Below are 22,895 nucleotides of genomic sequence, written 5' to 3'. Positions count from 1 at the left end.
GAGTTTATCAGATTTGGAGAGGTTGAGGTTGAGCCAACTCACTCCTTTTTACACTTAAAAACTGCATAGGTAGCTCTTGCTTAACAAACATTTCTTTCAACAACTGTTAAATGACAGTACTGGATGAATCATACTTGTGCCCAGGGGTAGAAGTTGTAGCCACTACAGTACTGCCATGGTTGGGTGATCAAAATTTGGGTGCTTGCCAGCCAACCTGCATTTATGACCAGAGAATACACTTCAACTTCCCTCCACCCACCTACCTTCTCTTGTGTCTACCTTTTTGGCCACTTGGTACTCCACCACCTCTGCTGCCCCCACCACCCCTGCTGCCCCCACCACCCCTGCTGCCCTGCATTTGGCCACCCTTACCACCTGGTGCTCTACCATGTCTGCTGCCCTAGCTACTCTGTGCTCTGCCACTCTGCTGACTATGTCTGCCATCCCTGCCACCTTGAGAAAGGGCACGATGGGTGCCAGTGGTGGGTTGCTCCCGGTTCAGTCCAGTTCTATAGAACCGGTAGTAGAACCAGCGGGAGGCTCTGCCCACCCTCCACGACATCATCATGGGTGATCTGCGCATGTGCTCCCATTGTGAACCGGTAGTAAAGGTAAGTAGAACCCACCCCTGCTGGGTGCACGTGCTCTGCAGCAGGAAGAAAAGGATGGCAAAAGTCAGTTGAGGACAGACACAGAGGTGGTGGAAGCACAGGGTGGCTTGTAAGTCCTCCTGCTCCTGCAGAAGCCACCCCCCAGCCTAACTGTGCTCATATCAGGCTACAGCAGTCACTTACCTATCTGTCCGTCTGCTTGTAATCCTCCCAAGACTCCCAATTTCCTGTTGGCTTCTCCATTGATTTTGCTATTGGAAGCTGGTGGGAGGTCACGAGGAAATCCTTTCATAATAACCTGCAATCCTTGGCAACTGGGAGGGCCAGGATTGTTGCTAACCTATGTGGTCATGTGACATCACACTTTAAAACTTCATCACTTAGTAACACAAATTCCAGTCCTTCTTACTATTGTTAACTGAGGACTATCTACCGTATATACCATTCACTTCTAACAATGAATTTGGGCAGTCTCTTTAAATGACAAGGGAGTAAGCATTCATCTTTGATATCTTCTAATTTTCTAAGATTTAACAATTGAACTAAGTCAATTTCTCTTTGTTTCTTACTAATTTATTCTCTCTAAATTCTTTCATGGACCTCCTTTCTGTGGCTATGTATATAACCTAATATAACCTAATCAATATAACCTCCAGGATCCAGTGAGTAGTCTTTTGATCTTAAATAGTACTGGCTTTTATTTGGTTGTTTGCCTTTACAGCTTCCTTGAGTTCATTGCAGTCTGTTCCAGTGTAAAGGAATGGGATGCCTTCAGACAGAAAGGATAGAAATGATGAAACTGGGAATAAACTCCATAGGAAAGGAAGCTGTTACTTCCAAATAGGTAAAACACAAAACTGAGTTGCATGAATGTTAAGGGGGGGGGAGGGGGAAGGCTTCAAGAAAGAATTTGCTACAGTTCATCTTAGATTAAAATTGCTTTGCTACCTATTCCTATTCCATGTCCTAGATGGCTCCCAATATCAATTCCTAAGCTAATCAAGTTAGTTTATTCTAATAATATTATGTTTTCTGGGAGGCAACTTGTCTAAGGAGACTTGTCTAAATCTTTATTTCAAAACAACTTTGGGTTAAGACTTCTCTGTGTCTACCCCAATTACTTTGGAATGAACTTTATGCTGAAATGAAGCATGAGGGGCCCAATCTCTTTCTCACTCTCCCCTCCCCGCTTGGCCTTTAAAATACCCTGAAGTACATCTTTGAAAATAAGCTTTCAGTTATTGTCTTTAACATCATTGTTTGAATTTGAATTTTATAATTCATTGTAAACTGCTCTAAGATGTTGATAGTCAACACTGAAGGAAGGAAGGAAGGAAGGAAGGAAGGAAGGAAGGAAGGAAGGAAGGAAGGAAGGAAGGAAGGAACGAAGGGTCTCCTGCTTGGTTGGAGGGTTGGACTAGATGACCTACAAGGTCCCGTCCAACTCTGCTAATCTATCTAAGGAATCCCTTGCAATGGGTCAATACAAACTTAAGCATCATTGAATATTATTTTTGGAGTACACCTGAACTTCTATATGAACATAGCAACAATTGTTCTGTATAATTGTGTGCCTCACATTGTTAAATATTGTATTATTTTCACAACTTTCCAGGTACATTTAATGGAAAAATTAAGTGGGTCTTTACTTATATTAAGAGAGAAGGCCACAGTGCTCTTAATAAAAATTTTAACTGCTCTCATTCCAAATTTCATCCCCCTCAGATGAATTAAACCTCCATTCAGAGTTATATGAAAAAGATGCACAATCCATATTTGAATTAAATACAACCTTCAGTTTCTGAAGATGAGGCAGTTGCATTCTGCAACCCACCTCCTTTTGAATAGAAACCTGATAGCTATAGTATAAATCTTAAGCATTAAAAAAAAAATCTAACCAAAAAGGAAAACCTATTCTAGGAGTTGAATCATTCATTATAGCAAAGCCAAGCCAAGCCAAGCAAAACCCCACAAAGGTTTTAAAAATTCTGTGCATGGAAGACTTGACATCTATGGGTTCTTTGCTCATGACCAGAGTGGTTGCATAATGAGCATCATGTTGAATTTCCAATATTATTCACTGTACATAGTCAGTCTGGCACGATTTGTGTTCTGTACAAAGATTCCTAGTTTTCTGTTTATTATTTATCAATCATTCCCCAGTGCCAATAAATCACTGCCCTGTGGAGCTTTAAATATAAAAATAAAAAGCTGGTTAAAAAAAAAAGTACAGCAATTAAAGTGGAAAGGGGCCATAAACCTGACTCACGGTATGCATGGAGAAGGCTCTCCCAAAATTAAACATCCAGGAACAAAATGTGAAAAGGGCTTTCAGAATTGCCAGGAGCCTTTACTCTGCATTAAAATTCATTATGGCCATTTATTTTCTTTAACAGCTTGGTATAAGGAATAATACAAAGGCAACAGATAGATATTTAAATTTAGATTTGTTTTTATTCCAGTAGATCAAAATATTATTAAAATATTGGCAAATATTTGCTATTTTAAAAAGTGCAAAGATTAAGTGTTTAACTTTTGAACAAACCGAGCCCAGGCTTAATACTCTGTGCATAAAAATCTGCTATTTGTCTCCAAGCAGCCAAGCTGAGGCACAAGAAAACCACATCAAAATCCAGATCTGGATTTCAGAATTGTTCAAGTAAGGATCACCAAGGGATCTCACAGTGCTATGGATGGAACTGGAATCTGCAGTGGAATGGGTAGAAGACTGAGGAAGATTGCTCTGTCAGTCTCCCAGAGCCTATTATTGTCTTTTTCCTGTATTATCCCTGCTCCAGAGATTAAAGTTGGAGTTTTTGAGTGACCATCTCTCCTCAAATGTTTTGGTTGATTGGTGATCAATAGAGAACACAATCTTCAGTTGCACAGACCTATATGCCCTTATTTCATTAGAAGGGTACCTCAGAGACTCTATTACCATTTCACTCTGTGGTCATTGCAAAGCTGGAATTCACTATAACTGATCCATCTGGATTGAATAACAGCATCATATATGATTATTGTATTTTATGATTATGATGACTTATTACTTGTTGCTTGTATGTACACTGAGAGCTTATGTACTGGAGACAAATTCCTTGTTTGTCTAATCACACTTGGCCAATAAAGAATTCTATTCTATTCTATTCTATTCTATTCTATTCTATTCTATTCTATTCTATTCTATTCTATTCTATTCTATTCTATTCTATTCTATTCTATTCTATTCTTCTCTAGTCTAGTCTAGTCTAGTCTAGTCTAGTCTAAGGTACAATTTCTTAACATTTTGTTGTTGTTGTTAGTTGCAAAGTCGTGTCTGACCCATTGCTACCCCATGGACAACATTCCTCCAGGCCTTCCTGTCCTCTACCATCCCCAGAATCCATTTAAGCTCACGCCTACTGCTTCAGTGACTCCATTCAGCCACCTCATTCTCTGCCGTCCCTTTCTTCTTTTGCCCTCAATCTTTCCCAGCATTAGGCTCTTCTCCAGTGAGTCCTTCCTTCTCATTAGGTGGCCAAAGTATTTGAGTTTCATCTTCAGGATCTGGCCTTCTAAAGAGCAGCCTATCATTTTAGCATCTGAGTAAACCTGGAAAGTGCTGAATACAACAGCTTACACAGCACCAGTGCTTTTAAAAATTCTATTAATGAAGGTATTGTTAATTGAACACCTACTGTATAAAAACCATATTTTGTAGATAGGAGGCATCTCCTCTAGAACATTTTATTTCATTCACTTGCTTCATCAACTGCCCATTTTCTCTATTTCTAAAAAGTTTTTTCCCCTTATATCTGATGAATTCTTAGGCATGCAAAACTAAAATAAATATGAAGAGAAAATTCCCCATGCGAGAGTTACCCTACCCAGAGAGGTATCTCTACAGACCATAAAACAATCCTATGCCTCCCATTTTCTTGGATCTATGGATACATGATTCTCACAAAATTGGGAATAGTTGATGATAGAAGTGAGATGAGATGGAAGCAATGGTGGGTAGCGGTGGTGGCAGGAGGCTCTGCCCACTTGCCTGGACGTCTCTGTGTGTGCGCAAAAGCATTGTGCGCGCACACAGGCGCACACACATCAATGAGCAAACAGGTAGCAACGGAATTTGAAACCCACTACTGGATGGAAGGTGTACAAACTAATTGTCCAGGAGAGCCCAGGAGACAAAGGAGAAACAGAAACATCAAAGTAAAGAATTCAGAGCTCAGAATTTAGTTTTAGCTTAAAATATCAGAACTAAATAGCAAACATGCTTTATACATGTGGTTCCATCCTGGCTAGTAGCTACCTTATTTATTCATTTTCATGTCTTCATTTTATTTTTGGGATAGAAGAGCGCTATTTCCTTCTATTAACAGAGCCATTAAGAAACAGAAATATTTGCCAATCAGAATAACCAATAAATCTTCCAATAAATCCAGAGATATATTTGTACCCCTCAATGGAATCCCTTTGGAAAGAGAAACTCTTATAAATATGCAACTGTGGGGATTATTTCTTCACTGTTTTTACTGTTAAAATTGCATATTATTTTCACAATCACTGTTCATTTTCTAAAACTGGTCAGTGGATCCAATGGAAAATTCTTTCATAGGACTGACATAGTCAGGCATAGTATTTCACTGACAATCCTTTCCCCTTTTTACCTATAAAGTGTTCTTTTAGACTCCAAGACTATGCCTAAAATAGACAAATATGTGTTTCCTAATAGAAAGTTATGCTCTCTCTCCCCCTCTCTCTCATATCAGGAGGCTCAATAAAGTTTTCATCAGAGCCAGACATAAAACAATATGAATTTTGCTAAAGAGCAGAGTCACCAAACTAGCATGCTATGTATTATGCAAGCAGAAGACACAAGGACCATGTGTCCCTACTACGGTACTTTATTATGACTTAATACTTGTAATTATTGCAGAAACTACAAGCAATTACTTCTATATATCTCCCCATACCATATGGATCTCTGTTACCAACTTCAACAGTGTCAAGATGTTATCCATTGAAGCGGTATATTAAAACTTAAAGTGTTAGGCAGACACACTGACCCAATATCTGTCATGGCAAGAATTCATAATCTCAGTCTGATGTATTGCATTTCACACAAAGAAATACCAAGCTGGCATTTGAGTGGTGATTGGATGTAAGCTAGCTCAATTTTTTTTTTTACTATCATGTCAGTTTCATTAGAATTGGGCATGCTTCTTTTGGATTACACTTTCCAAGTTGAATATGGAAGCTACAATGGGTTGGTGAAGTTCAGTTCAATGACATATTTATAAATCTAATATTAGAGGAAGGATGGTAACTTATTTGACATAAAGAAGACCCTGAAATGTTCTCTATTCTAAAATCGTGAAAAGGGTATGGGTGTGGAATTGATCATTTCCTTTGGTCACTATTTCAAGATCTAAGAGATCATTAATAGCAACCTAGGCAAAAACATAACAGATTCTGAATAAAAGTGTCATAAGTAAACTAATGCAAAAAAGAAAGAAATATGTTAATTTGTGTTTCCCCTTTGGTCAGGAAAATATGTTTTTGTGAAAGATTAGATGACAGGACAACACATTTTTCAGTTATTAAACCCCACCATATGATTTTTTGAGTATGAAACAAAAATAATGAAATTGCAAAATGCAAAAGGAAAATGATCTAGATTTCATGAAATCTTATGGTATCTGGATAGCTTGCAAAGCTGGGTGAAATTTTAATTTAAAAAAAAAACATTTTGAGCAATATTGGAAAACCACTTTGGGCATATTATGGGCTCCTGCATTCTGTCCTGCAGAATCATACTGCTGAACTCACAATTAAATCTTTGGTGCTGTTTATATATGTTCCTGGTTTTTGGACCAAAAAATCCTTTACAACATGTTTAAAACTGTCTTCTAAAATGTTTGGGTTTTACCATCTTCCTTTTGTGGTGAAGTATTCCATTCCTGAGAGTCAAAGGAATGTATGAAACAGTAATCATGATTAAGATATTAACACTGCACCATTTGTCCCATGACAGCTGGCAACAATCTGAATTTCCAGAACAAAAGGCAAAAGGAACCTGATTTTTTTCTACAGATTTCTACAATATAGTTTTACTTAGAATCCACTGAAAAAAATGTTTGCAATTTTTATTATCTGTATCAAATTATATAGTTGACTCAAATCTTTTGAATTAATGTACAAACTGATAGCCACATCCATAAAGTTTTGCTCTTTTTCCAATGTTGTTGAACTTTTTGAGTTCAAAAAAGATATAGGAACAAATACACATGCACATTCTCACCATAAAATATAATTAGATATATAAATCCTCTGTAAAAAAAAGTCTGGCTCCCCAACAAGTTGTGAATATTTTTTTAAAAATGGGGATTAAGATAGAATTAAAATAAATGTGTTGATGGATACATAGAAAACAGATACTTGCAAAAGGTACACTATGAGCTATGACCCCTTGTTAAAAATTTATATTTTATAACTTATAGAGAGAAGAGGGTTTGGAGGAGGAAAATAATTAGGACCACGAACTTCTGAACAAGACTTTGCAAGTTAGGAAAGAGAAGCTGCACAATGTTGCACATTGATGTAGATCAATGTTTCATATCACCTGAAAGCTGATGAGACTTGCAAAATATCTTTTGACATGGTCAAAGTAAAGAAAGAAAAACATAGATGAAGGATCTGTCAATCAAAAGCCAAGTCATTGCTAAGAAGGCAAAAAAGGAGGCAAGTAGGGCTTGGCATTCTCTTTGCTTATTTTTCTTCATACATATACTTATTTATTTTTTGAAAGAGTGCCTAAAACTCTCCTTTGCAATTACCAGTATTTCAGCAACTGTGGAAAAGTACCTAAAAGAGGCAAGTCCAGTGTCAAAGAACACTGCTGACTTTGTTTCTCTCCCCAACCCAATACCTTCCAGCTCAGATGCTGGGAAGAATGAATGGTTTTTTTATTCTGTTCTCAAGCTTGCTTAGAAACTAAAATTTTCCCCCTCATCATCTTAAGCTAAAGAAGTCACAGGTAACTCACTGAACAAGCTTCTATTGCCTACTTCTTCTGCATTGCAGCAGAATCTACACGCACAATTACAAAATGAATATTTTTTAAAACCATGGGGAAAAGAAAAAAGTAAAAACAGCTAGTGGAATATGATAGACCTGTTTGATTATATAGTGCTGCAGTGAACTCCAGGCATTTAAAATTTTTATTTAGTCTTCTCCTTTAATAACCCCTGAACTTAGAAGACAAGTAATTTAACAAGTAACAAAATTTAATATCTCTTGGATCACCTGTGCTAACACTATCGCACCCTATGAGAGATGCCAGAAAAGGGCTAAAGGTCTTCACATTCAGAGTTTGCATCTTCTAACTTGGCACTAGCTGTGTCAAAGAATGAAAGAGTTCACCTTTCACCTTGTTCGTTCTTAGGATTGGTGGTGGTAGGGAATTGCTGGAGGAGAACAGGCCACTCTACAAACAGCCCCCATTTTGCTTCCTCAGTTAAAAGCTTTTTAACTGTCTCCCAATTGATTTTACCAGACACGCAGGGAGAATTAGCTAAAAGGCTCTTTAACAATTCATCCTTTTGAATTAAGCTGAAAGGTTCTCAAGGACTTCTGTTCCTCCCTCTTCTTTTCTTTCCTGAAATAAATTTCTCAATACAAGTAAATTATTAAAACAAACCTGAAATGTAAACCAGGTGAAATAAAATAAACATTGTAAGTAACCACCAAGCACCTCAGCTTTTAGCCCAAGGAAAGAAAAAAACATTGGATGAGGGACAGTAAAGTATATCACACTCCAGAAGATATTTATTATTCAGATGTACTACAGGAGTCTTGGGGGGTGGCAATGATGAAGAGTGGGAAATATTGAAGCTTCCTTGCACCATCTGTGCTCTATATTAGCAAGTAAATTAGTAATATTTATTGTGGGTATTTCAGTGAAGATTTAAACATACATGCCTTCACACTTAACTTTTGTATTAAAATAAACCATTTTTCTGGATTAAAAGCCAAGGCATCCCAACTGTATCCTTCATACATTAAAGTTCTGCATCAACGGTTGATAGGTTGGCACAAACAATGGCACAGAATTAGGCTATCCGGAAGAAGCTGCAAGCAGGGGCTCAATGACCTCAAACTGATGGGCATGACTGGGCAAGCCCCACCCCTTTTTATATGCATGGCAGACATATAAAAAGGGCAGGGCCTTATTCTCTCAGTCACATCTACAATTTGACATCATTGACTCCTCCCTTTGTATACCCTTGTCTCAGCAGTGAAATCCATTTACCTTCGCTACCGGTTTGGGAATGGGAGCACGTGGGAGCGCACGTACACTACACACACACATCTTCTGCGCATGTGCAGATGGTAAAAAACCGGGATGTAATGACATCCCGGAGGGTGGGTGGAGCCTCCTGCTGCTGGTGCTACCAGTTCGGTGAGCCAGATAGAACCAGCGGGATTTCACTGCCACCTTGTCTGTAGATAGGTGATACCAACACCGCATGAGAAGTCCATACAATGAGAGCAACGCAAAAGGAAATTATTTATATTTCTTTATATATCATATTTTAAAAATGCCCATCTCCCTCACACAGCGAATTTACCAATTCCACCCTTCCTAATTAACAAGGAGAAACCTAATAGTGGATCAAGAATGTTTTGTTATCTGCCCAACAGCAGTACCAATTGTTCAAAGTGTTGGTGGCCCGTCAGCACTGCAATATTAGAGACATGAAAACTAGTGAAGAGAGATTCTTGGTATCTTCCTCTTGCAAAACATTAGACTCATCGTTCTTTGGGATCAATAACTATCTCACTGCTTAGTAACATTTTTAACATTTTCAAAGGCCAGAACATTGGAGTTCATAGATTCAAGACTGCAAGAAAAAATAACTTCAATTCTGCAAGGCTGGATTACAGAAATTAAGACCAAATCACCTCCTGTGCCCTAATTCCTCTGGACATGTCTTACCCCAAAGATCCTTGTAGCTGCTAAGATATAACATCCAACTATCCTTAAAAAGCAAAGCAAAGAGGATCACATGTCTCTGAACAGCCTCAGCCAAGCATTTGGCATGTGTCTTCTATGCCAGTGTCAAAATATTTATAAAGTTTGTGCTGTATAATTAATTTCCCATCCAGTTGTCTCCTATGTTTTTTTGCAAAACAATGGAGCTATTGTTTCTTGATAGTTGAAAGTTGGTTGAAAAGTCTGTCGGAGACACATAGATTAAATGAATATTTTGTTCCCCATTCAGTCTAGGCCAGGGGTGTCAAACTCATGTCATCATGGCAGCGTCACATGACGTATTGTGACTTCCTCCCCCTTTGCTAAACCAGGCGTGGGCGTGGCCAGCGCATGACGCATTCAGCCCACGGGCCGTGAGTTTTGCACCCTTGGTCTAGGTCATACATCTTGTGCATGTGCAAAGGCTCAGCTAAAACTCCAGAATGACAGTGGGACCATTTGTGAGCTAGATGTGTGCTTCAAACTCTGGGAAGGGGACATCCTAAATTAAAATTAAAGTGTAATTGACTCAGTGTGTCTCTCAGAATGTTGGTTTGTCATCTTCCTGCCAAATCTAGTTCCAGGAAGGCTGAAGTATTCAGCAGCAACAAACATTTCCCGCAGTCCCACATGAGGTTAAAAATACCAGGAGTCTGGAGCTGTTGTTTTTGCAGCAAATGTATGGTGGGGAGAAAGTGATAAATTATTGACAGCAGAGCTCAACTATGTATTTGTTGGTTTTATTTCCTTTCTGGCGGGTTTCTGCAAGCGAGGCTGAAAAAAGATTGAACAAAAACATTTTCCATGACAGTTTTTTAAAAAATACTAATTTTATAAAAAACTCTTTTTTTAATGCAAACTAAAGAAAAAAAATAAAAAGTGTAGAAAATAAAAAATAGGAAGCAAACTACAAAAGAAACAATGCAAATGTAAAAAAAAAAGAAAATAAATTTATAAATGACTTCACCCTTTATTGCAACTAGTATAAACAATTTTAGCAACTTAGCACCTTCTCTTAAAACACAACAGATGATATCTTTTTCCCTTATCTCATGTGAACAAATCTTTAAAATCTTGTCATTCAGTTATGATCAGCAAAAGTCCATTACGGATTACCAGAGTTAACAATGTATCTATTTGAACCTTGATCCAAAAATTAAAAAATCCCAATGTTATGTTCCTTTCTTTTGTTTTTAAAGGTCTTGATCTTTTATCCCTTCAAATAATGCCATAGAACTTGATTTATTTTCATTTTTTCTTTGACACACCTCATAAAATTCTTTAAATCTTTAACATTTCTCTTTTGTAAATTCAATATGGAAAAATTATCCAGGTCATTCTTTTAATTGATTATTAATGCATTAGCAGGTTTCATTTCTATATCCAATGTAGCACTTTTCATCATATAATTCTTGTACCTTATCATTCTTAAATAAGTCTCAGTCTAATCCAGTAAAACACCTTCTTCCGTACCATCTTTCCAATCCAGGCATTAAAATTAATGTCTGGGTCCATTGTCCACAAATATATTTCAATATATTCAATGTTTGTTCTATTCTGTATTATTAATTCAAAGTTGAGTGTTCCTCTCCTTGAATTGTAATCTTCCATCTGTTTTCTTCTAGTGTCCAATGTTCAAATTGCCATCTTGTCATGATTTTTTAAAAAGAATTTGAAAATCTTGTTTCAAATCTGTCTGAATTCTTAATCTGTAATTTCCCAAATCAATGTTCTAATCACCCTTTTGTTATTTATTCCAAAAAAAGATTTTTTTAAGTCTTTAAAACTCGTATTTAAAACCCAGTGCTGTGAAATTTATCATACCAACACTTCTTAAAAGCTGAAAATAGTTTAATAAGCAATTCTCCAAAGTGATTAGAAAAGGAAGCACACGAACCTTGTATCCATAAGGGAGTTAACCATAGTTTGGGGAAAGATACCATTCCTTTATTTCCTAGAGCTCTAAACCCACCTCAGACTGCTATCTTGTGGTCTCTTTACAAGGAGCAGCTGTCTGGAACACTTGTGGCAATATAAAATCCTTTTCTTGTCCATAAAGTAATTCTTAAGAGCTAATCCACTCAATCACCACAGTTGTCAGTTCTGCTATTTCTTCCCCAGAAGTCAAACATTTTCCGCAACAGTTGAGAAGTAAAATTACTTTTAACACTAAAATCTCTGGCTTGAGCCTTCTCATGATGTGCCACTGATAGGTAAACTACTGTAATTCTCATAATTTTCAACTGGGATTAATTATTGATACTGTAATCAAATAGATAGAGGGAGTGTCAGACAGTGAAGAGTTGCCCTAATATTTTCAGATAACGAAGAAGCTATAATTTCTTCCCTATATTACAATGGGGAAAATACCTTCTCGTCTCTAGTCTTGAGATATATTCCTCCTTGAAAAAAAATTCCTCCTGTGAACTTGTATAAAATCTTCCACAGCATGCCTAGGTCAGGGCAATATGGTTGGTTCACAAGTCAATATGTATCCATCTGCAGATGTTGTGATATGTAGTCTGGAGTCACAGGAGCAAAAGGCTTCTTCTCAGAGGGCAAAGAGATAACAGAGCTTGGAATGTCTAGTAAGCAGGAAGAGGGCAAAGATAGACATTCCCTAGCAGAATATATCTATAGCTATGCAGATAATTGATTTAGTCTGGCAAGATGCTGTCTGTAGGTGAACAACAATAAAGCAACTAACTCCCACATGTTGTTTTTGGTTCTTTGGGCTGACATCAGCCTATGAATAAAGCAGGGAATTTAACAATTTCAATTGGGCCATCCAAAGAAGTAGGGGAGGCCAGAGGCATCAGTTGTGGAGGCGTAAAGGGCAGAAATGACCAAAGCAATATTGGGAAGTAAGTTCTGCCTCTTTTGTCACAACATCATCCTAACACAGCAGGGAAATTCAGCAAGTTCTGACAGGTTCTGGAGAATCGGTAGCAGAAATTTTGAGTAGTTCAGAGAACCAGCAAATACCACCTCTGGCTGGCCCCAGAGTGGGGGGGGGGAATGGGGATTTTGCAGTATCCTTCCCCTGCCATGCACACCAAGCCACGCCCACAGAACCAGTAGTAAAAAAAATGAATTTAATCACTGCCCTAGCAGAGTTTGTGGCACAATACTAGTTTCATCATTTTGACTAACTTGTCATACTCTGTGGATGCTTCTGGGTGGGGCCAGGAGAACAAGGCCTAAATTGTATTTAAGTTATGTTAAATTAAAATGGATCACATGCAATATGTGGCCCTGGTGCAAAGGCTGTTTGCCAGTGGATTAATGCAACCCTGGATACCTTTCTTGGCTCTGCAATCACAGATTCTTGCAATACTTTATTGCAGTACATCAGCCAATGCAATACAGTTGTGGTATGGATAGCGAGATGAACTACAGTTCCTATATTCTCTTAGTTGTGGTGGCGCAGTGGTTAGAATGCAATACTGCAGGCTACTTCTGCTGCCTGCCCGCTGCCTGCAATTTGGCATTTTGAATCTCACCAGCCTCAAGGTTGGCTCAGCCTTATAACTTTCTGAGGTGAGTAAAATGAGGACCCGAATTGTTGGGGGCAATATGCTGACTCTGTAAACCACTTAGAGAGGACTGTAAAAGCACTGAGAAGTGGTATATAAGTCTAAGTGCTATTGCTATTGCTATTATCAATGGCAGTAATTGCCATTTGTAATTCATAGTAATTCAGGAGAAAATTCACTGATAGTAATTTTACAGAAAATCTCAGATATTTGGAGAAAGCCGACTGCCTCTCATGAATGTTAAGATAGAACAGGGGAAATATAGTTACAGGAAGACTGTGATTTTTCTGGACCATAGGAAGTCTTGTGACATGAGACTATAGACTTTCTTTTTTTTTGGTACATTGATCTGTTTTCAATTAATTCTTTATTTACCAAGGAAAGAGTCTGCGTACCACATCTCAGCTCTCTTCTGGTGCTGAAATGGTGATTTACAAAGATAAAATATAAAGATAGATTTTAATAAATAGGAATGGTAAAGTATTAAAATATTTTAATGTAATTATAAAGTAGATAAGTAATGTGATAACAAAATTTACAAAATATTACACTGCAGTCACTTCTTTAAAGAGAATGATTGGCAACCTGTTAAAATACATTCAGATAAAAATCTATGCTGAAATAGGTCTTGCAATTTCTCAAATGTATTTGAATCTTGGCCCCTATAAAAGAAGCTTCTGGTTTTCTACTTTATTCAATTTATTTCTGCACTGCTCTTGATGTTATTCTTCATCTTTAATGTGTTTTATTAGTGTGGTATATCAGTGATTGCTTGACCTCTGTAGATGCCATGTGATAGATAGATACTGTAGATAGATAGATAGATAGATAGATAGATAGATAGATAGATAGATAGATAGATAGACAGACAGACAGACAGACAGACAGACAGACAGACAGACAGACAGACAGATAACTATGGGAAACAGCCCAGGATTCTATTACTATTACTCATTTTGCCAGCACTCCAAAACTCCTTGACTACCCCACACTTGGCATTCCTTGCTGATGTTTTTCCCAGGGATTTAATAGAAGAGTGGGAAGTCAGGAAGACTGAAGATTGTTGGAAAAATGATTGGAGAAAGACAGGACAGGGCCCTCTTGGACTATCTCATGCTTAAATAACCTGTGCCAAATGACCGCACACTTAGAATAAAATAACTTCTTTTTAAGAGCTTAATAGCTTAAAAATAACTTCTCGGAATGAAGCACCTTCATTCAAATAATGCCAGACTAAGTAGAAAGAACTGCAGGAGAATTTCTCTGCATGGCATGAATTCATAGCCTGGCAGAATGAAAAGGTGTCTTGCTGCCTACTTGAAACACAAAAGAGTTCATTAAATGAGCAGAGGCCTCTAAGAAAACCCACTGCTGTTTCTTGACCTTCACTGATAGCAGAATGCATGGACAAAAGCAACTAATGGGCATGTTTACATGAGAAGGGAGCCCCCTCCCCAATAGACCTTTGAAAAAATACCTCCAATGGCACCCAGAGAATCAGAATTGGATGTAGCTTTCTACTGAACAATTAGAAGCCCCAAGCTTGAAGTTTAATTAGGCTTTCAGATATTTTTGAATAATATCTCATCCCATAAGCCCATCCCAGCTTATGTTCAAGGCGGTGAACATATCCAATACTCCTTCCTCCTTCTATTTTCCCCACAACAACTTCTGAGGTGGGTTGGGCTAAGACAGAGTGATTGGCCCAAAGTCACCCAGCTGGCTTTCATGGCTAAGACAGGAGTAGAACTCAAGGTCTCCCGCTAGCCTTATGCCTTCATTTCATTTCAATTTTATTTCAAATCTTTATTGTCAGTGCACAACATATGTACAATGAGATTGGTTGAGCTCCCTCAATGGACTCCTCTCCAACACAATACAACTCACAGTGAAGACAGAAAATCATATTAACAAAATCATATTAACAAAACACCCAGTCCTATTGCAGCAGTGTGAACATGTTACACGTTGCATCAGCCCTGCAAGTCCATCGTACTACATAGTTATGAAGTTATTTCGCATTCAGGAGTCTGACAGCCCACAGATAAAAAACTGTCCTTCAGCCTGTTTGTGTGGCTGGCTATGCTTTTATATCTCCTTCTCGATGGTAGGAGGGTAAAGAAGTGGTGACCAGGGTAAGAGTCGTCCCTGAGAATTTTCCTCACTCTTCTAAGGCAGTGATCCCTAGCAATCTCATCTAGTGGTATCAAGGGACAGCCTACGATGTTTTGTGCTGTGCTCACCACCCTTCTATAATACTATTAAGGAAAAAACAAAAACAAAAAAATGCCCACATCTTCAGAAATTCTTCAAGGGACTTCTAAAAAGGCTGACTCTTACCATTATTAACTAATGTTTTAATACCCTGAAAATTATTCCTTGAAAATAAGACCTATCCAGAAAATAAGCCCTAGCATGCTTATTTAGGTAGGTGGCTGCCACATTCAACATGAAAAGATAGCTATTTGCTTACACGAAGAGCATACATCACCAGAGTCTATTTCTAGTACCATGATTAACTGTAGAGAGTCAAAGTTCTTTTCTTTCTCATCTTCACTGACCCAATCGTGTATTAAAGCCAAGCTACTATACTGCTATTACAAAAGAAATATATAAAGATGCAGTTCTGGATTCCTTCTATTGTATTTCTAAGTTTTAAAACATCTAAAAAAAAATTCTTGAAGATGGGAACTGGAATTTTTTAAAAAATTTGATTTATATGCCACCCTTCTCCGGAGACTCAGGGCGGCTTACAATGCATTAAGCAATAGCCTTCATACTTTTGTATATTTATACAAAGTCAGCTTATTGCCCCCACAAACTGGGTCCTCAATTTACCCACCTTAGAAAGGATGGAAGGCTGAGTCAACCTTGAGCCTGGTGAGAATTGAACTCGCAATAATTGCAGGCAGCTGGATGTTAAATGCTGCCTTAGGAGGCATTAGCCTCCTAAGCCACTCAGGCTCATTCATTTGAAATCAATTGAGAGAAAATCTCAATTTGGAAATCAATTTTGAAATCAATTGAGAGAAAATCTACTTTTTTTTTTTAAAGAAAAAGGTATATTTGTAAGATCTATAGATGGATAATGAGTGATCTATTCCATTAAAGCAACAGAAATAGCAAGATAAAAAAGCTCAGATGAAACAATACTAGATACATATATGTCCGTGTGTATAGACATTTGGAGCACAGCAAGTAAAAAACGTACTTCCAGGACAAGTCATTCTATTCAATACTATAATATTTATGACATATCAAGAAAGTCTAACACCCTACATATTGCAGGTAATTCGTGTCCCTCCAGATGTGGTTGAGCTACAACTCGGGCTCTATTCCTGTTGGCCATGCCATCCAGGGCAGCTGGAAAATATAGTTCAGCAACATTTAAAGAACCACAGATTCTACCAGCAATCTTACTTTGGTGCCTGAAAGCCTGCCAAATCTATTATTGTCTTTCAGTTACTGCTTAACTACAAGAGGGAAGATTTATGAACACTGCAACAAAGCAGATAAATTATATCTCTCAGAAATGAAAAGGGGAAGGCAGCCATTGAAGCACAAGTTTTTCTTCCGAGGTAAACCCATTCCAAATTTTCAGATTTCATTTTATGATTATCTATTAGTGGATAAGAATTGAAGCTACCACAAAGGGATAAAGCAAAAGTATTTTAAAGGCTGCAGGATGAAGCCAGATTTTCTCCCGAGAACATACATAAGACCAAAAAAGTATATTCTGTCACAAAGTTTTTAACTCAATTTCACTGATATTACACTTAGTGTAAAATGTAACCATGAAGATTGCTTTACCTAATATTGTGGGTGAAATTAGTTAAGGGAGTAGGCTACATTTGCTTAAAGAGCTATCCCAGTTTTATAAGCTCCTTCCCACTGGATGAAACTGGGTTTTCCACAAATATTGTAAATGCATGCATTCATTTACTGCATTTACATTCCACCATAATCTGAACTTTCAGTGAATTCTTTGAGACACAATATGGGTGCTGTGAAATTACCTCCCCTCCCAACTCCTCACATCCTACAGTTTCAAATGCTAAATCATATTTCAATCTAATTGTGTCATGGTTGAAGGCCATGAAGTCAAAGATTTGGGAAATGTTTTTGTGTCCTTTCCAAAGAAAGGCATAACTGTGTTCCTAATTCTCTTCCAAAAAAATAGGGAGCCTCTGATTTAAGATTGTAATATACAAGAATCTGGAAAATCCCCAAAAAGAAGAAAAAGAAGGAAATATTTCTTGATATTTTTAAAAGGAAAAAGTAGTAAGTTTAGCAAATGATAGTGATTACTTTTCTATTTTGAATATATGCTGTTAGTTAAGCTCTTGTCTCCACACACCATTGTTTTATGTTGTTATCCCAAAGGTGCTTTTTTCAGAAGGCAACTGGACTTTCTTGGGGTTTTTTTTTCTTTTGAAGATGTTTCATTTCTCATCCAAGAAGCTTCTTCAGCTCTGACAGGATAGTGGGGAATGGAAGGATTTATGTTCCTTCCAGACAATGTCCATTCCATTCTCTGCTATCCTGTTGGCTTCTTGGATGAGAAGCGAAATGTCTTCAAAAGAAGGAAAACAAACCAAGAAAGACCAGTTGCCTTCTGAAAAAAACACCTTTGGGATAACAATAAAGGACTTAATCAGCATCATCTGGTGGTTTTCTGAGCCATATCCTTTTCTGTAACTTTTCCTATTAGAGCAGGGGTGTCAAACTCGTGGCCCACAGGCCGGATGCATCACGCGCTGGCCATACCCATCCCTGGTTTAGTGAAGGGATGCAATACGTCCAGTAGTGGGTTTCACTTACCTTCACTACTGGTTCGGAAGTGTGAGTGTGTGCATGCGCATGCTCACTTTGCGCATGCAAAGAGCATCCATCATGATGTCTGAGTGGGTGGGCAGAGCCTCCCACCGCCGCTGCTACCATTTCACCGAAACCGGGGCAAACTGGTAGAAACCCATCACTGAATACGCCATGTGATGACAACGCGTCGTTGTGAATTTGACACCTCTGTATTAGAGGTTCTTTTAAGATGCTGTCAGTTAAGCAGTGTTCTATTTGCTACTGTTTGTTTTATGTGTAAATACTTAAAAGTTGGTAAAAGAATGTTAAATTATCCCTCTTTCTTTTTAAAATAACATTTTATTTTCCTTATCTCCTGTGAGATTGAACGATCACATCACAAAGCACTGAAAATTACTTTTCAGTAATAAAATAAGATACTCATGGTAAGTATTATTTCTCTCACCTGTTGAGTTTGGGAGGGGGGAGCAACAGGTAAAGATATCTCCCTGGAAGATAGGTAGTTGCAGCAATAACCACTAAGCTGCTACATCAAGGTTTCTTGGGGAAGGATTTTTGCAGCCAACCTTGCACCTTTTGAGCACAGCCATGTTGCTACAGTAAGGAAGGAGCTGCTTCACTGAAACTTCCTGTTTGTTTGTTTGTTTGTTTACCACTTTTCCAGTTTCAGAGCCATGGTAGCACAGTGGTTGGAATGCAGTATTGCAGGCTAACTCTGCCCACAGCCAGGAGTCCTCACTGGCTCAAGGTTGACTCAGCCTTCCATCCTTCCAAAGTTGGTAAAATGAGGACCCCAATTGTTGGGGGCAATATGCTGACTGTAAACCACTAACAGAGGGCTGTAAAGCACTGTGGAACAGTATATAAGTCTAAATGCCAGTTCTATTGCTTATTTTTTAATCAGCTGTGTTTTCATGTTTGTTTTCCATTAGCTCTATGGCTGTAACATTATCCTGAGGGGACTTCTAAGAAAAAGTGCTAATGTTTTTGTTTTTGAAAGTCTTCTGACAAAGTTGTTATATGATGACATGTTTTTTTCCATTACCCAAACTGTGGGAAACCAAGTATTTCCCAGTAATTCTTCACAGCCTGAAGAATTAAAGCTTGTTTTTAACAAAAGAATTCTTATTTTTGATATTTTAAATACACTGCTCAATAAGTAGGGAATTCCTCCCTTGCCCATGTGGGTAAGCTAATTACCTCTAAGCTTTCAATGGTTTGGGCAAAAATATATGCCTTAGATGGGATAATTTATCATAGTAGGTGAACTTGTCTATATAGCATGGCACCACAGTTTATCACATTCATGTACTGTGTGAAGTCAAGTGAGAAGTAGCAGCTCAGCTGATGAATTTATGACTGCTATGCTGAAAAACCAAGATTCAGTACTCCACTGGAAAGATCCATACTACACCACTTATCCTTGTAGTATGGATGACTTTAAAGTTTGATTCTATCTAGATTTTCACCTTGTATTCAATCATCGTCTGCTTCGATTATGGTTTATTGAATAAGACACAACAAATTGGATTCCTATTTTGTAGTAGGACACAAAATTTACAAGCCAAAATGCTGATTTGTGGGCACATTCTGCCCTCAGGTGCCAATCTTCACACCATGTTTAAGATTCTGTTAATTGAAAAATAAAGTAGTGGGATGCATGCAGACTGCGATATAAAGGGTTGCCTTCAACTGTAACTGGCATTTCTAGTACAGCCTCTGAACTCTACATTTATTCCAAACAAATTCTTTAAAAATAGAATGGCGGATGGCTAGAATCCTGTGCATTGCTTGCATTCCTTGTTGATGAACCATCCAGAGTTATATAGTTGAGATGGGCAGCTGTATAAATGGGAATAATAAATAAATAAATAATGTTTACTCTGGAGAAACAGCTCATAATATGTTCTTAGCATTGCAAATGAGCCATTATTCTCCAAAGCTTGAAGCATCCTTTCCAGAGGTGGACAGGTTCATCCAAACCGGTAGCGGAAATCGCGGGTGGGCCTGCCCACCTTCCCCGGCTCTATGCCACCCTATTTAGGCACATTTTTTAGGCCAGGCACATGCATGGAAGGTGTGTGCGCCAGCAAAGCATATGCACGGAAGGCCGGGCGCATGCACGCTCACATTTGCAAACCGATAGGGAAAGTAAGTGAATACCACCCCTGACCCTTTCTAAACCAAAAACTGAACAAGTTGCATAGTTCAGCACAAGGCATGAATTGCCTTTCTATATAATGCCACTTCAGAGCTGCCACGTTAAAAACTAGTGGAGAATTGCATCTGAATCTTCAGGAGAGAATGATGAGGATATAAAGGAAATTCTAAAGGGAATGGAAATGCTCTTTCCCTGCTTCCACCAATCCCAACCGGGATAATATTGCATTATCACATGACAGAGCAGGATATAATTTCATTATTGAAAACACCAGTGGTGAATATGTCCCTTCCCATTTTTTCCTCATGCAAAATGAGACAATGTCGTGGAAAAAGTATCCACCAAGCTAATGAAAGAAATGCACACTGGAATCTATCTATCCTCCAACAGTGTGAAAAGAAACAGTTAATTCTATTAGCACCAGACATTATAAATGATTACATTTTATTGCAGTGACATTAACTACTATTTTATTTCCCTTCCAGTGGGAATATTCACACATCTCCTCTCCTTGTAATATTAGCAGGAAACTTTAGAAGATTAAATACTTAAAATAGACCTGTAACCTACTAATGAGGTTAGTTAATTAGCGTCACAAAAATCTTAGTAACCTGTGTTTCTTTATTAAATGCCAAAAATCAAAGCATCACTTATCTAGGGAGGTGGCTATCCACTTAGGGTAAAGGCAGACCTGCTTCAGTTAACCTGTTAATTATCATTTACTCGTGGTGATAAGTTCCATCCACTGACTGGTCTAGCTACAGCATAAGTAGTAATCCTAAATGCTCAAGAACTGGAAACAGTGGGTTCGTTTTTGCAAAATGAACCCCCATTTACCAAAGCTACTTATCCAGCTCCTTTCAACAACTCTCTTTATTAGACTATCCAGACCATTTTCTAGGTTTCATATTCAACTAGGCAATGTTTCTCTCAGGAACTTTAAGATGTGTGGACTTCAGTTCCCAGAATTCCCTAGACAAAAGGGAATTCTGGGAGTTGAAGCCTACTTATCTTAATATTGCTAAAGTTGAGATACACTGAACTAGATAAACTGAAAAAAACAAGAGAAATTTTCTCACATTCTCTGTATCTCCCTTTAAACATACCTGGATAATGTCCACTCACTAAAAAATAAATAAACAAAGTAAACTATACATCTGGGTTTAGGAATTATACTGAAAGCCAATTTTTAAATTCTTCTAAACCAAAGGGCAATAGCTCCCAGAATTAATAACTGGCATAGTGTTTGCTTGTCATCAGAAAACTCTGAAAAAACATCAGAAACTACATCTAGATGCTGACTGAGGAAGATGAGAGTAAAATTAAATAGGTAAGAGCCCACATTCAATCTATATTTATCTATATTTCTCCATTCTTATTGGGACAGAATATGATCTAATTCCTTTGTCCTAAGTGGCTTACTGACTGGATGAAAATGGCAGGAGGATCTGTAGCATGTTGTAATGACATATATCCTAAAATTTTCACCACTAAAATTGCTCAAATTAGTATTCCCATTGACAAATTCCAATGAGATGACTAATATAATGTTTTGCCCAGTCACCTGGGACTTTTCTGAACTTGTGATGGGATTCTCTGTAACATGAGTTCTGCCATTTGCTACATCTAGCTCTTTCACATAGCCAGGGTGTGGTTGTGTAATTGGATTCAGGAGGTATGAAATCACAACATGTCTCTTACAAGAAAGGGGAAATTTTGCATCTTCAACTGGCATTTTCTATATAACATGTGGGTGGGAAATCAATTATTTGTTTAAAAGGTCAGTGTTCTATTAGAAAGAATCCTTCTTAGTTATCATGCTTCTAAAACAAAATTATAGAGATTCTGGGAGCTTCCGGGTGACTGAAGTCATCTTCGCAAATACCAAAGATGGTATTGTGCAGTCCAGTTTGTTAAAAACTGATCACTCCAAACCAATCTTATTTAATTTTTTGACAAAGTGACTAAATTAATAGACCAGTGAAAAGCTGTGGACATAGTATACTTAGACTTCAGCAAGGCATTCAACAAAGTAGACAACAACCTACTTCTTGGTAAACTAGAAAGATGTGGAATAGATAGCATAACCATCAGATGGATTTGTAACTGGCTGACAAAACATACTCAATGAGTAGTCCTTAATGGTACTGCATCTACATGGAGGGAAGTAAGCAGTAGGGTACCACAAGGTTCCGTCTTAGGCTCAGTACTCTTCAATCTCTTAATAAATGACTTAGGTGAGGGAATAGAAAGGGAAATCATCAAATTTGTAGATGACTCTAAGCTGGCAGGAATAGCCAACACCCCAGAAGACAAGCTCAGGATCCAAAAAGATCTTGACAGACTTGAACAATGGAACCTATCCAACAAAATGAAATTTAATGTGGAGAAAAGCAGGGCTTTATACTTAGGCAGGTACAAGTACAGATTAGGTGAAACCTGGCTCAAAAATAGTAAATGTAAGAGGGGTTTAGGAGTCCTAGTGGATGATCACTTAAATGTGAGCCAGCCGTGTGCAGCAACAGCCAAAAAGCTAATACAATCCTTGATTGCATAAATAGAAGCATAGAATTAAAATTATGTGAAGTATTAGTATTGCTTTATAAATCCTTAGGAAGGCCACACTTGGAATACTGCATCCAGTTTTAGTCACCACATTACAAAAAAAATGTTGAGACTTTGGAAAAAGTGCAAAGAGCAACTAAGATGTTTAAAGGCCTGGAGACTAAAACATATGAAGAACGGTT

General features: G+C 37.9%; 1 protein-coding gene and 1 long non-coding RNA gene across 4 annotated transcripts in view; one reads left to right on the top strand and one right to left on the bottom strand.

Annotated features, from left to right (window-relative positions):
• CHST11 (carbohydrate sulfotransferase 11) overlaps positions 1-22,895 on the bottom strand; it is a 210,333-nt gene that overhangs the window by 49,919 nt on the left and 137,519 nt on the right. The gene's annotated exons all lie outside the window — the stretch shown is intronic.
• On the top strand, positions 951-3,435 carry LOC117655835 (uncharacterized). 2 transcript variants are annotated; one of them, XR_004588803.1, is made up of 3 exons: positions 951-1,102; positions 1,333-1,455; positions 3,211-3,435. It is a non-coding gene; the product is annotated as an uncharacterized LOC117655835 (long non-coding RNA). The 2 variants fall into 2 exon arrangements; XR_004588802.1 differs by having other exon boundaries at positions 3,208-3,435.

This window comes from Pantherophis guttatus, chromosome 7, assembly GCF_059756535.1.
Source record: "Pantherophis guttatus breed Tessera chromosome 7, ASM5975653v1, whole genome shotgun sequence".
Lineage (NCBI taxonomy): Eukaryota > Metazoa > Chordata > Lepidosauria > Squamata > Colubridae > Pantherophis > Pantherophis guttatus.
This window is presented reverse-complemented; position numbering and strand designations above follow the sequence as displayed.